The 5196-nt window shown below is 48.1% G+C and overlaps 1 protein-coding gene across 2 annotated transcripts in view; it reads right to left on the reverse strand.

Moving 5' to 3' along the window:
* The window catches only part of RIN2 (Ras and Rab interactor 2), a 58890-nt gene extending 57981 nt beyond the window's left edge, over window positions 1–909 (reverse strand). Inside the window, exon 1 of one of the 2 annotated variants that reach the window (XM_027653983.1) lies at window positions 635–909. The gene's annotated coding sequence lies outside the window, so the exon portion shown is untranslated. Of the gene's footprint in view, window positions 1–207; window positions 298–634 lie in introns of those variants that run through there. The other variant, XM_027653985.1, reaches the window with a different exon arrangement.
* Window positions 910–5196: the final 4287 nt, after the last annotated feature.

The following is a 5196-nucleotide window of genomic DNA, read 5'->3' on the forward strand; positions in this document are numbered from 1 at the left end:
AACGGGGCAGGACCGGGAACGGGGCTGTGACCCACAGGGAACGGGGCTGTGACCCACAGGGAACGGGGCAGGACAGGGAACGGGGCTGTGACCCACACGGGCCGGGGCCGAGCCAGGGCAGCCCGCGCTGGGAGCAGCCCCAGCTCACGGCCGGCAGGACGGCACCGGGGCGGCTCCGCCACCAGGGCCCCGTCCCAGCGCGGTTACCTGCTCGGGGGCCGGGGTCTCCTTCCCGCAGACCGCTCCCGTCACCAGGATCCGTCCCGCGGGCTCGGGTCACCGACTTGGGCCAAGGGGCTGGATAAGATAAATCACAGCACCGATGCTGTTAAAATGTGCATTTTCCAAAGCTCATTCCAGGATCCGTGCACTTCAGTGTTTCACAAGTTAACTAGAATTATTCCAGTGCAAGTTATTTAAGTAACAAAACAATGAGAACACTTCCATTCTGGCAGCTGCCTCCTCTGTAAATAGAGTGCCCATTAAAAATGCCAGTGACCACAGCAAGGAGGCAGGTGCTGCGCCAAGCCTGGTTAGGAACACATTCAAAGACATGCAGCAGTAGAAAAGTCTGCTTAAAGGGGGTATAAGCAATTCCAAAATCCAGACCATTAAAATGAAAGTGGATACCTACCTAGGGCTGAGGAAGCAGGATGAAGGAATGCTGTCTTATTTCCAAGAGGGTGATACTTATATTAATCCACAGCCTCCATGAAAGTTGCCATTAATCTTGAGGCCTAACAGACCTGGTCGGCCAGGCTGAGCAGCTTCTGTTGCTGCAGCTTTCATGCAATCTATAGCTGCCTTTTGACACAAAGGTGGGAAACTTTCCTGGCATGAGCTGGAGGCAGCCAAAGCAATCCTTCTTGCCAGTTGTGACAGCAGCAGTGAGTTCTGCAAGCTGTCTCCAGGGTCTCTGAAACTTGCTCCACCTGCATAAATACCACACAGAACTGTGACATTACAGTGCATTTATCACAAGCTGTATCACGACTGACTTTTCACTCCTCTGGAAGCTGCTGGTTTTTATTCAGGCAGCCTAGAAGATGGTACTGAAGTCCAGCTTTGCAGCACCTGGCTTGGCAGAGCTATCAGAGCCTTGGCCACCCTCACAGAGAGGAGGGGAGCCACTGCTGCCCCCCCAAAGCATTGAAGAGCAGTTGACTGAGGTGCCTGCCAGCCATAGAGCAAAACAAGAGCAAACAAGGCAGTAAACAAGAGGCAGGTTAGGACATGGGCAGCCCTGCCAAACTGGAGCAGAACTGACCTCTAAGGACTGGAGGAAATTCACTGGAAAAGCCTTTGCCACATACAGCCTTTGAAGAATCCAAAGTCTGGGGTCAAGTTTCATGGCTTGTGTTTCTCATTTATCCCTGACTGACACCCTTCCCCTCAATCCAGCTGCGAGTTGGAGCTGGGCTTGGCATGATTTTCTATACATACAGTAAGCCTGAAGAACAGCAGTTTTTCCCAAGCCCTGAACGGCTGGGCTGTATTTCCCATCATGTGGGTGTGGGGCAGAGACCAATGCATAGGCAGAAGGCTTTAAGCACTGGTGGGATACCCCAGAGCACTTGTCTAGTCTGGACAAGGCTGGCACATAGCTTTCCCCAAGCTGCTACTTTGCTGTATTATATACCCTGGAGAGATGAGGAAAGCTTTCTCATGGAATTTGGTTTTGACTGAGCCTGGGCACTATGTACTTTAGCTATAAAAATCACATCGTGAGTACAAAGGAGAACAGTGTTACTGGGATGGATCTTCAGCCTCCTGAGTGTATTGAGGGGATAGAAAACAGATGTGTTTATCTGTTGTCACACTGTGGCAACGGCAGCAAGGAGCAGCAACTATTAATTCCTTCAGCTAGCTTCTCTCATGGGAGCCAAGATTCCTACATCCTACATCAAGAGACTTTCCTCTTGCACTGGCTCCTGTCTTAGATGCCTGTCACACTGCCGTGAGCTCTGTGGGAGTGAGAAGAGAAACTACAGCACCTTTTGACAGGACAGACAGATGAGCTGCAGGGCTCTCTCTCCTGCAAGCTGAACGCACTGCTGCTGCACTACAGGCACACCTGTGCCATCTCCCAGCCATGGAGGTGCATCCACCCCCAGCCTCTGATGGTTTCAGAGTGATCTTTTCTCACCTGAAAACATGATGTGTGTTTCAGCTTGTAGCATGTGACAGCAATTACTTCAGTACATTCAAATTCTCACCCCTGGCAGTACTATGCACATTACACTTCGGCTGTCAGGCTGCATTTCTTGTTCTGATTTGCACTCAGCTGTATTTTATAGCAAGGGAGGAGAGAGATGGGAATCAAACTGCATGAAGGAAGGCACAACAAAAACTGGTTAAGAGCAGAACAGACTAAGATATTCAGGTTAGTTTTCCTAATTACCTTTTCATGCAGTGAGCAGAGGAGACATAATGACACACATGGAAAGAAAAAAACCACCAAACCAACTCACTAACCAGCAAGTGAACAAAACCCCACAGAGCTGAACCAACTAGTTTTTCTGCAAGACTAGTTTTTTGTAGCAAGGCTGGTATTGGGATCCTGAGTTGTTCTGTGCTCAGGCATGACCTGCCATGGACAGTGAGGCAGAATCCTGCCTCGTTCCGCCTCTTCCCCTTCCCTCATCTTTGGCCCATGAAAGTAGATCTGGCCAGCAGCTTCTCAACACTCCCTCACATCAGTACTCTGTGGTGGGGCTCTGATGAGAGATCTGACAGCACCTAGTCTTCCTGACAGCCAGGAAATGACTAAGTGGAAAAGCTGCATTTCCAGCTCAGCAGCGCTTACTTTTTACCTTCCCTTTCTTTAATTTTCAAGTATTTTTTTGAAAGCAATTACTAAATAAAATATGTCTCCATACAGGGATGTGTGAGCACTTTGACATCTCAGCTCCCAGAGAGTGTGTGGACCAGAACCCCAAGTTTCTCAGAAAGCCCTTGCAGAGTGCAGACCTGCCCTCTCTGAGCACTGTGTAAGATGTGAGGGCCGTGGCATCTGATCCACCTCCTCACCAGCAGCCTCACTAGATCAGGGAGCAAGAAGGGGAGGTGTAAGAACAAGCCTCCAGCTGCCAATGAGAGCTCATTCCAGCTCTGTATCTGCCAAAAGCTATTCCATTCTCTACAGCCTGAGCCAAAGTAACATGAGAGTAGTGATGAGACCTTGGTCCAGGGAGACAATGACTGCCAGACACTAGCTGTGAGTAATCCTCAGGAACTTGGGAAGGATCACAGCCATGTTCAGATCCCAACACTGAACCCATATCTTTTTTTATGTGACACTCTGTGGGTAGGAGAGAATGGGGGTAGGGCCTGTGTTTGGGTAACTGCTTCCTCAGCCCACCTGCATTCAGCATCACTGATGCCATCTCAGACCCAGCACTGAAGCACAGCAACTTGAGCTGATCCAAGTCTGGACATCAGTTTTTAAAGCACTTGGAAGTATCAGGTACCCAATAAACCAGCCCCTGCCTTCACTGTGGTGGATGGGGTCCTGGCACATGAGAGCATGCTCCCATCACCTTCCAAAAACACAGGCTGGCATTCCCAGTCCTTCTTGCACAACTGTCTTAACTTGCAGGAAAGTAATGATTGTGAGTCCTCCTTTCATCTTTATGCTATCAAAGAACTAAAAAGACAGTGTTTGTAGCCTGGCTGTAAAACTGTTTGCTAAATAAAGTAACCTGTGCTTCAAATCTCCAGTTACAATGAAAAGTGACATACACCATATCAATTTATGGGACAACAGATCACCAGGAAGAACTCTGATGAACCAATTATTTGTCACTTCAGCATCGTGTTTTAACAGTGCACTGTTTAAGTAGACACTGTAAAAATTTAGTTACCAATGCACTTTCTGCTTCTTAATTAACACTGTTAACATCTAACCCTTGCTTCCCCAGACTGGCAGTGCCTCACTATGCCGGAGTGTGCGTGCATTTTTGTGCCCATAAGCAATACTGTTCTAAGCTCTTGGCAGCCACACCAGACCACTGTGAACCTGGAGGAGAACCAGGCCCCCTCTTTGCTCAGATAGCAACAAGAATGCCATTAGTCAAGGGGAGGGGAAAGAATGCTTGTAGCTTTGTTAAAAGCTCATCTTTATTAGTGAAGGTATTAACATCTCCCCCTGTGTTTTCAAGTTATAGTCAAGTATTTTTTGCCTTCAGTTTGAAGCTGGTTGTAACAACAACAAAATCACACAAGGCCAGTAACTTGAGGATCATCAGCTCTAAGTGTAACTCTCACAGAAGAGGGCAGAAGCTGGCTGGTCCAGAAGCTGCTGTGCAGCCTTGGGAGTTTAAAGAATGTCCTGAGACTGATTGGAGAGTTAAAGCACTTGCTGTTCTCCAGGGGGGGCAGAGTCTAAAGTGCCACTAAATATTGCTACCATTCCTTAGAAAGGCCAAGCATGATGAGGTCAAGCGGTATGAAGCAGGAGGACAAGATAGTGGGTAAAATGTATCACGTGTGAGCCCGGGTTCATTACTGCTACAAACGTCCACCAGAGCCAGCAGGTTCTTACCTTGTATTTGGCACTTCAGCCTGGAGAGAGCTGTGCCAGCCAGGAGCGAGGACAGAGCTGCAGCTGGGCCAGGTTCTTGAGATGTTTTCAGTTAATGCAGACCAGTGTTCTACAGGCAGCTTGGTTTCAACAGGAGAACCTCAGTAACACGCTAAGTAGCTTTTGAATAAGGATGACAAGATCTGGCCTGTTAGGTTTAGTATTTCAATCTACTGCCTAAATGTATCATGGCTCTAATCACAGCCAGGGTGGATTCTTCGAGTAGCTGAAGATTAGAGAGACCACTGATAATGCCTGCTGTGCTGCACAGATGAAAGCTAACAGGAGGATTTCAGGAGGAACTAAGGTATATACAGAAACTCACTATGTTCCAGTTGAGACAAAACTATCCATTAAAAACTGACAAGAGCATAGTTCAGAAAACTGGAAGCAGATATTGAAAATGAGCACGTCCCAACAGGCCTAATGCAGAGGTGATGAACCAGTTATTAATATTCAGCCCAGGAAGGTCTGTCACTAAGGATGGATAGCACTCCTGTTGGTAACTGTAAGGCTCTATGCCCTAGATGGCATTGCTCTGCAACATTAGAAAATACACTTCTAACCAAGCCCTCCCTGCAGTCAGCACAGAAGAATTTTAGGCAGGACAAGTG

Source organism: Corapipo altera, unplaced genomic scaffold, assembly GCF_003945725.1.
Source record: "Corapipo altera isolate COAL_440 unplaced genomic scaffold, ASM394572v1 70, whole genome shotgun sequence".
In the NCBI taxonomy this organism is placed as follows: domain Eukaryota; kingdom Metazoa; phylum Chordata; class Aves; order Passeriformes; family Pipridae; genus Corapipo; species Corapipo altera.